The sequence below is a fragment of the Papaver somniferum genome, chromosome 7 (assembly GCF_003573695.1).
Source record: "Papaver somniferum cultivar HN1 chromosome 7, ASM357369v1, whole genome shotgun sequence".
Taxonomy (NCBI): domain Eukaryota; kingdom Viridiplantae; phylum Streptophyta; class Magnoliopsida; order Ranunculales; family Papaveraceae; genus Papaver; species Papaver somniferum.
The window spans coordinates 75,564,678-75,576,378 of NC_039364.1; positions in this window are offsets into that span (position 1 = coordinate 75,564,678).

Below are 11,701 nucleotides of genomic sequence, written 5' to 3' on the forward strand. Positions count from 1 at the left end.
GGTGACAGAAATGTGTGGATTTGAGAATGGGTCAAGATGATTGCAGTTGCAGCTGAATACATGAAGTTGCAGCTGCAGTTAAAATAGTGATGATGTTGTTGATATGGGTATGCTTGAATTATCTGTGGCCATTGAGAAGTCAGATGGATTTGGCTTGAGTGTACTTGTTGTTGTACTGTTAGAATTGGCTGCGAGAGATAGAGACTCAGTGTAGAGATGGGTTTATTGGGAATGTGCTGAATTTGAATGATGGTAACTTGTTTTGCAGTTGCTAGTGATGCTGTAAATTGAAGTGGATGGTTAGATAGAGCTGGAGGTATTCGAGGTTATGCTCAGTCTTGCACCTGCAACATGACTGAGGCAATGACGAGTTGTGCGAGAAATGGCTAGCCGCAGTTGTGAATTGAAGCTGCAGTGGACAAAGTGAGGTGATGAGGGGATCTAGTGATGTCTGGCAGTGACAGGTTTGGGCAAGCTGGTGAAAAGATGGGTGTTGGTAAGCTGATACTGATGCAGGGAATGCTGTGTGCTAGAGTTTGTGGAGCTGCAATGGTGAGCTGTTAGTGCAATGGCTGGGCGTGTTTTTTGAGAATGAGCTGAAGTACATTGCGTAATGGAATGTGTATGAATGAAAGTGCAGAGATGTAATGGTGGAAATTGCAGTTGAAGGCTGTGATAACATGGATGCGAGAGTCGGCAGACAGAGAAGAATGATGCTGATGCCATTTAGTAGATGGTGTCGAGTGAAAGTGCAGGTTGTGGATGCAATTCAGGGACACATGGTGGTTAGCAGAGATGCTAAATTGAAGCAGGAATGGTTGTGCGAAGGATTGAATGGAGGTTTGCTTGCGAGTTGTGGCATGAATGATATAGCAGGGATGATGCTGTGGCAATTGATTGAATACAGAGATGGCTGTGAACTGCAATAGATGTGTGCAGGGAAGTAGCCTGAAACAGGCCTGGAATGATGGAGAAAAATACAGAACTCTGCCTGTATTTTGTTCAGGCGAGTTAACTCGGTGAGTCGATCCGACTCAGAGATCCAGTACTAACTCAGATGGATTTGGACCTGGCTAATGGGCTGTCTGAGATTCTGTTTTGGCAATGGGCTAAGCTAGTTACGGGGATTGAATTGAAGGTGAACAGAAAGATATAAAAGCAAGACCTTTCCTATCTTTATCTTATCTATTTCTACTTTTGTTCTAGGTTTAGAAACATGAGTTTCTCTTTATTTTTGTTATGAACTCATTAACATGAGTAGTTAATTTATTATTGGTTATGGAATAATTGAATTTCACACAACATGCTTTATGATATGATAAATTAGTTTGTCTCCATATTATCGATTATGATTCACTATTTATATTGTTACATGATATTTGAATGCTTGCTTGATCGAGTCGCGAATCGGTTGAGTTTGTGTTCATCTCTATTGCTAGATTAAGATTTATTATATGCAAAAGTGATAAATTCCTGATTACAAGTAGCATAATTGTGAATATTGCTTGTAGTGATACATCCTAGTAGTCACAAGTGGATCATAACCTTTGTTAAATCGGATTAGTGCTTTTACACGTTCGATTGCTTTGATTGGCCTGATTTCATAGAACTTAATGCATCTAGGGAATTAAATTGATTAGTGCTTTTACACGTTAGGTTGTTCTCTAAGATAGAATTCATATTCGCATCTTTTAATGTGTTTGTTGATGACAAGAGGAGATTTGCGGGATATACTGCGATCAAGGTATCCTAGGGTCTTTGATAAAAGAGAGATTAAATCAATTCTAATTATTGTTAAAACAATGCTGTGAATGAAGATGAATCCTTACCAATATTGTTCTATTTGATTTGCTTGTTTATTTCTTTATTTTATTTTATTTTAATTTATAAAAATCAGAAAACTCCCCCCTTTATTTATATATAAGAAACCGAAACATATTGACAACCTAGTCCTCTCTGTGGGAACGATCCTTTCTTACCCTGCTATATTATATATTTTGAGTAGTGAGAAAGTGTAATTTATTTTTGACGCCTACGACAGCGATCAGTGAACCACACATTTCCAAATTACTCTTTATCACTTTCTAATTTATGAATAGGAATTTCTCCCTTCTCCGGGATAATTGATAGATTCAACACATCCCATAATAGGTGGTTCTCCTCGTACAATTTCATCCATTCCTCCGAGTGATTGGGGACTATATCTTTGTTTTTAGTCAACGGACAAACCGGTGGCAATGGACAATTTTCCTTTAGCTTCAAAATAATGAAATGATTCTCGTTCACGAACGCCAAGACAACTCTTCTCTTCTTAATAGATCCTTCGCACTTTTGCCACTTTGGCGTATAAGTTGTTTGTTCGGTGGGAGAAAAATAATGAACAACACAGTTAAACGTATCCGCCACAAGATGCCCACAAACCGGCATTTCCATCCAATATTCAGTAGGAAGGAACTTCATCTCGTGCTCTGGCCCTAACACCCGAGCATGCAAACTATCAAACCCTTCCTCATCATCTATCAATTGTTCATAACAGCTCTTCTTTTTCATAAGTTGTTTGGCCATCCTCTTTATAGCGTATCGGCATGGTGTCATCCCTTTACTAACCGCCGTCTCAAAGATTCCTAATTGTTCGGTCACGACATGATAGCCACAATTTCCATCTCCATCGACATCACTGTATATACAATATACTCGCGAATAACCTCGGGAAGTTGCAGTACATAGAACTCTATTTTGGTATGGTAATGTCTATAAGTCTTACCTGTTTGGGAATCCTTAAACATCTTCATATTACCAACTTTTAGCTTAAGTATATCCAATCCATCCTCTGCAATCTCTACATTTCCAACGTCTTCAGTATGTGATGGGAGTCCGTACTTCCTTGACCTACCCCTTCGCCTTTTAAAAGAGACTACATCACCATCGTGTTGTTGATGACTAGGCATTGGTCGCTTACCTTTACCATCACTTATCTTTGGCGTGGCTTCGGAATTTTCAGCTTGATGTACTTAACTTGATGTAGGTTCCTTATTCGGCCTTTCAGTTTTGATATGCAAAGCCTCCCCTTCACCTATGGGTGTGACTTCGGAATGCTCCCCCTGTTCAATCATTGTTGGTGCGTTCCTAGGCCTACCCCTTTTCTTTGTAACCTCGACTCTATGCGTGACATCCGCTTCCTCGGCTTGTTGTTCTTGTTCCATCGATGCGGGTACCTTCGTCGGCCTACCCCTTATCTTTGGAACCGGCACTTCATCGGCTTGTGGTGTGGATACAGAATTCCTTGTTTGTTGTTGACTTGATGGCGGTTCCTTCCTCGGCCTACCCCTTTTCCTTGGAAAATAAACTTTCGCGAATCTTGCTTCTGAAAGCTCACATCCAGTTGGGTCTCGTTTCTTACTTGCCTCGTCTTCACATTCGCGTTGACTCATTGCTTTCAATTATTTCCTTTGTTTTCTCCTAGTCGTTTTAGTTTGTGGTCTACCAGGCGGATCTCCCTTTCTTGTCTCTTCACTTTGTGCTATCCATGGGCGTGTAATTAGCCTTAGTTGGCTCAACAATACTTGTCGGCTAGCCGAGTTTCCACGTGAGTAAGCTTCATAGAATTCCTTGGCCTCATTTGTATCCCATGGTGATTGTCCGGGAGCTTCCGAAGGGGGGGGATCGAAAGATAGTGTAGTGAACATCACTACAATTGGATATACAGATACAGATCGGATTGATAGGGTTAGAGATTACTGAGAAAGGATAGAAGGAATTAGAGGATTAGAAGAAGAAATAGACCAATTACAGGAGGGAGAAGAAATAGATAGATGAACAGAGAATTTTAGGAAGAAGGTTAATACATTTCTTAATTGATTGCCCAGGAATACAATGCCTTTCGGCCTAAATAGCAGAAATTTTACTCAAAAATAGAATGTCGAAACTACCCTCTCACTACTATAAGGAATAACGACGACTACCCTTTATCCTAACACTGGGGACATGACAAATACCCACCTCTCCAAATCATCCTTGTCCTCAAGGATGGAAGGTATGAAATGAGCAAGCTACCGGAGAGCACATGCAATGTAGATCCTTCTCGAGCACTATAAGGAGTGACAAGGACAAATTTGTTGATCTTCCTCTGGAGGACTATAAGGAGCATAGTCTCTGGCCCAGTACCCAAGACCACTAGCATCAGGACTCACGGCTTGATATGTAATAGAAGCACTCATTGCATTATCAGTGTGAGTTATGGTTCCTTCGTAAGCACGAGTTTCAACTTGAAAATTAAAATTGGTAAAGACTGCATGAGGACCTTTGTACTTAGCTCGCATTTGCAGTTGCAGTCGCGCACACACCTCTCCTGTTAGGCCCATATGATTCTGTAAGAAGCAAATTTAGTCAGGTTATCTTCTCGAATAGACTTCAGAATTTTAACCTTGAAATGTTGATTTCCTGTGTTGCAATACTTCACCATATAATATGCAATTCTTTTACTGTGGTCCGGAATACTTCTATGAAATCCATGGGGTCTAATGACTCTAGTTAACATTTCCGCTCTGCTATAATGTGTCTTGTCCCGTAACCACCACGCTAACACTCGACTGTCACAAGGGAGGAGCTGTTGAGAAGTAATCAAAATGAGGATACCCCCAATAGTCCATACATTCTTCCCACTCTCCTTGTTATGCAATACCACTCTCAGTTCATACTTTTTAGGTACTAGCAAAACGAGTAGATAATGCTGGACCTTTTTGAACCTCAGCTTGAGAACCTCACAGCCACAATAACTCGTTAATTGATTCCTCTTTGATTTTATCTTCACATAGACACCATTATGAGGCTGTAATAGGTGATTATCCTTGCATCTGACACTCCAACCATTATCTCCACAAACAATAGAGCTAAGTAACTCCATGAAAATCCATTAAAAACCACGACCAATTCTCAAACTCCGTAAACCGAATGTAAACAAGGTTAATTCACATTTTGTTAAGGAAGCCAGTAGGTTGAGCTGTCGAATGATTACCTTCCAAGCCTCTTTCATCTGTGCATGGAGATTAATATCTCTAACAAGCATTTGATAGAACAGTTCCTGCACATTCCCAAGCCCACTTTTTTTTGCCATTTGAACTATCACCTTTGTCCAGATGACACTGTTTTTCTGCAACATTTTATCAAACGGCTTGCAAGCAGCACGACATTCACCATTTTTAACAAACTCAAATAACAAATCCATGGAGTACCCAATCTCATAATTTCACTCAGAAACAATTTTATCACCACAAAAATCAAAACTTCTTCTAACACTATAACTGTACCTTCTAATAAGTTCAATTTCTCTGCCCCGATCAAACAACATCCTAACAGGACCAATAATACCACCATTAAATAACATAGAAGCAATCGTTCATTAATCAATCCATCTGGTTGATACCCATATTTGTTAAGCAGCTCATGAACATAACTGTCATTGTATTTTGCCATTAAAATTGAAAAAACATATGGTGTAAACGAACATGAAGTAGTTGTATTAAAACCAAGCTCATAAAATCCAGCAAAATAAGAAAACCTCTTAGTAAGTTTGAAATCCTTTCCACGATCAAATAACACCCGAGAATAAACAGAAATAAGAGGTAAACAATTCTTACCCAATAGCTTGTTGTGACTAATGACCAACTCCTTAAAGCTTTGGAGCTTCTCACAACATACCTCAACCATTTTAACACGACTCTTCTCGTAGAAATCTTTCACATCATTGTTTGTGAAATCATCCACTTCTTTAATTTTAAACTGAAGCATCTTAACGAATTCATGTGCATCTGATTTTACAATTTTAGTAAATTGAGAATCCATACCAACAATTAAATCATTCTCCTCGATAAAGAAAAATGAAGGAATCAATTCCAATTCCGAAGAATCATCTTCTATTTCGTCGATTGAAGGAGGAATTGATGTTGTACACTTAATAAACAAGATCAATCTCAACTTCTTCAGTGCCTTGCTCGCGAGATTTGAGAATTTATGAAGATAGTACTCTTGAGTTGGAGAGTTATTCTTTTCAAAGTGAAATCGATACAACTCCACAAATCTGTCTAAATCCGCCCTTGTTTTATCTTCTTTCTTCAAAGCTACTAGTTGTAGTGGTGTGGCTTCTTCAAGTTCCGCCATGAGAAAATCTCCAAGGATCGGAACTGCTCTGATACCACTTGTAGTGAACATCACTACAATTGGATATACGGATACATATCGGATTGATAGGATTAGAGATTACTGAGAAAGGATAGAAGGAATTAGAGGATTAGAAGAAGAAATAGACGAATTACAGGAGGGAGAAGACATAAATAGATGAACAGAGAATTTTAGGAAGAAGGTTAATACATTTCTTAATTGATTTCCCAGGAATACAATGCCTCTCGGCCTAAATAGCAGAAATGCTACTCACAAATAGAATGCCGAAACTACCCTCTCATTACTATAAGGAATAACGACGACTACCCCTTATCCTAAGACTAGGGACATGACATATAGTTGCTTCCAAAACGGATCAATAACTTCAATAGGTATAACTTCTTCATACTTCACAAGAATATGACGACACGGATGCCCCAATAAAGACATGTCGGGACAAATACACACATCACCCGGTTTGGCGTAGTTTATCTCTTTTTCCATTTCTCTAATCATATGTTTTATTGCCCAATGCGAGACGTTGAATTCTATTCCTTGGAGAAAATTACCATATCGAAAATGTGATGTCATCCTTTCCATTGAGCTTTTCTCAAAGGCCTTCTTGATCCTAACGATATCAGCCTTAAAGTATTGTTCCATTGCCTCGGTGACCGTAACCACGTTTCCTTGGCCGGACTGGATGAGATCTTTAAATCTCCCATGAGCGGACTCCGCTATTCTAGTTGCTTCATCCCCGTAGTGTCTATACTGATTTTTCCACGCACGAACAAATTTTTCCTTGAACTTATCCAACAATTTATCCCGACAATATGAGACGGCACTTGGATACACTTCGTTATATTTGGCAATAAACATGTTCAATCTCTTTTCATATATATCCTCGGTAAGAGACCAATAAACTTTCTCCCAATCCTTTAGAAATTCCAACCACCTTTTATGATTTTCATCGTGTTCTTTGTCCACTCGCTCTTTAATCTTTCCTCTTTCATCTTTTTCTTCTTCGGGTGATAGTTTCTTCTTGCGAACATCTTCCTCTAGTTGAGCAACCATTTTATTCTTAATATCCGCCTTAGAGGGTTCAAACAAAGCATGACAATATTTTATCACATTTTGACCTATATGATATGTACATAGGAAATTTTGTGCATCCGGAAATACGTCGGATATAACATTCATTAGTGTTAGAGCATAACTCGGTCAACCTCGCATGTATTGCTATCTCAAGCATGTTTGTCAATGTTAGTGATCAAAACTATAAGTATTGATTTCTAGCCTGCATAGCTAAGTCTCGGACTAGGATATAAAAGTGTAGTTGAGATCAAGGAATTCATGGGGATTCATCATACAACGACAAAGATCTATACAAGGAACCGTGGAACTTCATCAACAAAAAAGTATGTGGAGACTTGAACTTATCTATCACTCAAAAGTCTATCTCTTCTATCTCCTAACAAAAGTCGTATGCTGTATAGACTAGGTCATACACATTTGACATTTCGAGCTGAGCATGCATTGCTTATGTTTTGTCTCGAAATCGTGTGTTGGTAAAGCGTTTCGCTTTGATCAAGTTTATCTTCACCTAGTGACGAAAGTCATGAAAAGTTTCAATCACTTTGAGAATTGCTCTGACGTGAATCGGTCTGTGAATAACGGCTACATAGCGTCCTATGAGAATGTCTCAACGATTGAAATAAGAGTTTAGATTACATAACCATGTATTCCTTGAACCGAAGTTTTCGAACTTTGTTGATCAAGAGAAATCGGGAGGATTTTGGAAATGGCTTGCCAAGTCCGCGAACCCAGTCCGCAGACTCAGTTTGGAAAACTCAACCGATTAATTTAAGTTTTCCGCAAACTTGTTTGTGAACTTAAAAGGTTATGATCTAAAGATGTGCTTTGAACATGAAACATTAAATTACTAAGGAATGCTTTATGCAAACCGTGGCTATAATATTCATGATCCGGTTCAATCGAATCGAATCATCTTTTTTTCAATTGTGTCTTGTGTAGTTACATAAGATCTCACAGCAATTGAACAACTCTTTAACTAGTTCATTTGAGTCAATTGAACTAGTTATGGTTAAGAAGAACAAGGTTAATATGTAATGCTCATATGGTTAACCTTTTGGGTTACTATGTTGAACCAACATACAAGTACACGTTTGGGCATGGTTTTCACGAACCCAGTAAACGTCTACCCAAGTGTATGTGACAAGCTAAGTTTTCGATCTAACGGTTTAGAAATATTAGCTTGAATCTAAATCAGGTTTTCATTAACGGTGAATAAGAATTGCTTTGTAACTAACGCAAAACCCTGATTTGAAGGCTATATAAAGGAGACATCTAGCATTGTGCAAAACTAATCCCCACACGTCTGTGTGATAGTGCGCCCGCTAGAGTAGATCTCCATTAACCTTTGATTTTCTTCTCTAAAATCAGGTTAACGACTTAAAGACTTCATTGGGATTGTGAATCCAGACCGATACTACTTTATCGTAGTTGTGTGATCTGATCTTGCATCTTCTATCGTACGAGTACAATCAATTGATTGGATTTGAATTGTGAGAATTCTCCGATAGGCAAGATAAAGAAGTCACAAACATCTTTGTCTCACTGTTTGTGATTCCTCGACAATCCACTTGTGTAGACAGGAAGGATTGTAGAGAGGTGATTGATTAATCTAGGCTGTTCTTCGGGAATATAAGACCGGATTATCAATTGGTTCCTATTCACCTTGATTTTATATCAAAAGACGGAACAAAACCTAGGGTTTATCTGTGGGAGACAGATTTATCCTTTTATAGACTATTCTGTGTGAGACAGACCTATTTATTATCAAGTCTGTGATTTTGGGTTACAACAACTCTTGGTTGTGGGTGAGATAAACTAAGGGAATCAAGTGCGCAGTACCCTGCTGGGATCATAGGCGTAGGAGTACAACTGTACCTTGGATCGGTGGGAGACTGATTGGGGTTCAACTATAGTCCAGTCTGAAGTTAGTTTGCAGTAGGCTAGTGTCTGTAGAGGCTTAATACAGTGTGTATTCAATCTGGACTAGGTCCCGGGGTTTTTCTGCATTTGCGATTTCCTTGTTAACAAAATTTCTGGTGTCTGTGTTATTTCTTTTCCGCATTATATTTTATATAATTGAAATAATACAGGTTGTGCGTTCGTGATCATCAATTGGAAATCCAACCTTTGGTTGTTGATTGATATTGATTGATCCTTGGACATTGGTCTTTGGTATCGTCCAAGTATTCCTTGTATTTGATAAAGACTCGCTATTGTTTTTAGCTTGAGTAAAAATCAAATCAAGAGATAGATATTAACTCCTTGATATACTTTTATCTAGATTGAGTATGACTGTCTAGTTGATTATCTAGCAAAGTATTTCGGAGTTAGTCCATATAGATTGCTAAGCGAAATATTGGGTGGTGTTGTTAGACCCCCGCTTTTTCAATTGGTATCAGAGCAGGCAAACACGATAAACCTAATAAGTTTGTGTTTGTTCGTTCCATATAAATTTCCCTATGGGAAATTTCTTTGGAAAACTTGCTCCTGGCATCTGTAACGCACGCCGGAATTCCTTAAAGATTTTTCAAAGATTGTTATGGTTAAAACCTCTGGGTTCTCATGATAATCTTACTTCATCTAAAAGGGGAGATTTAGATGTTAAGAAGCAATCTGAAGGAAAAAAATAAAAGGAAAGAATAATTGGGAAAATGTTCAATACGCTCAAGGATATGGAACCTCACTAGATTAACTCTTGATCTCTATGAGGAATACTATCGTGATGGATCAATTGATAAAAATCTGTGTAAAGCGTTCGAAGGCGTTATTAAATTCTTAGAAAAACTTAATTCTGTTAAGTCTAAGAATCTTTCCGGAAAGGGTGTTGGTCGTGTTAAAACTGTTAATACTGAACAACCCAAATATCGGAAATATCCTTCTTCTATTCCGAAACAACGAAGGATAGAAAGCTCCAGCTGCCCTGACTATCATCATTATTGATTATATTACAGGGACTATTCACACCTATCAACCAGATGTGTCGCATGAGAATTCCTATGTGCATTATGCCTCTTGGTAACAAGACTGGATTTTCCCCATTTGTATATATCTTGATGTGGGGCAAGAAATGGCTTGAGTTGTGTACAGTTGTGTTGTTGTTTGGTTAACTTTCGGTTACCTCTGTTTTCTTCCACTTTTTGTTGGTTGTTTACCACTTATGTGGAAAGGGCTAAGATTTTTCCTTAAGTCTTGTGGATCACGGTTCGTGTACAGCCCAATCCCATGAATGAGGAATATATATATGTTGGTGGTCCGCGAACCTTCTCTTTTTTCTCATCTTCCGTCCGCATACGTGAACTAGGATTTGTGCTTCTCCACCATTAAAGCTTATTTGAAGAAATAAAAAGGAAGGGTGTTTGAGGTTCTCTTCAAGTAAGTAATATCTTTTTGAGTATCTCTTTAAGATGATTTCTAGAAGCATGAAAAGGAGTTCTAAAAGCTCAAAATCCTCTAGCTTGAATCCACCTTGTGATCAAAATTCTCTTAGAATTAGGTTTGTGAATGATTCTGGTGCTAGAAATTTTGATAGGATTGCTTCCAAAGGTTTTATTCTAGAAAAGAAATTGCAAACCTTTAGTGGATATGAAGAGGATTTAGCTTGCTCCAAAAAGTTCAATCTTGGGAATATATTTAATGGCCTCGGTGAAGGTTTTGATTCTCTAACAAGGATTTTTTATGCCAACATTCATGATGTTGATTTTAAGAAGATGGAATTTAAATCCATGATAAATATAGAAAGGTTTCTTGTTAATAGAGAGTTAATTTCAAGGGTCACCAAAATAACGTTGGGCAACGTACGGTTACCTAGACCAAGTGATGAACGTCCTTCATATGATGATATCTCTATTGGACTTTGTGGAAAGAAGGTTGTTTGGAGTCAAGGAAAGTTTCCTACTAATGATCTTAGTATTACTTTAATGGCGTTTGGAAAACTCGGTATCTCTAACATTTGTCCCTCCACAATTGAGAATTCTTGGTGGAGTTATGAGTTTGCGGAATTGGTCTTCTTCCTTGCATCCAACAATACAGATCTTGATATTTGTGGCTTTATCATCTTTCAAATGATGACGATGACTTCTCACATCAAGGTGTTAGTCTATCCTTGTTTGATTAGCCAAATTTGCCGTGATCGTGGACTTGATTTTATTGGAAATTCTCTTGGGGTTCCCAAACTTGTTCGTCCATGTACTTTTCGGCGTATAAGGGAAAATGTTCGCAAGCGACAAAGAGGTACTTCTCTTGATGTTGAAGACCCTACCACCTTGAGGCTTATTCAAAAAGTTTACAAGGGTGTGTGCAAGGTAAATGCAAGAGTAAAGTGCTTAAAAGATCAAGTGTCGTTAATTGGAACCAAGTGTCCCGAGCTCAAGGAAGAGTTGGATTCAATTCAAGCTACTTGGAAATTGTCCGATGATGAAGCTGATGAGTAATGCATCTTCTTATTTGCCTAGTA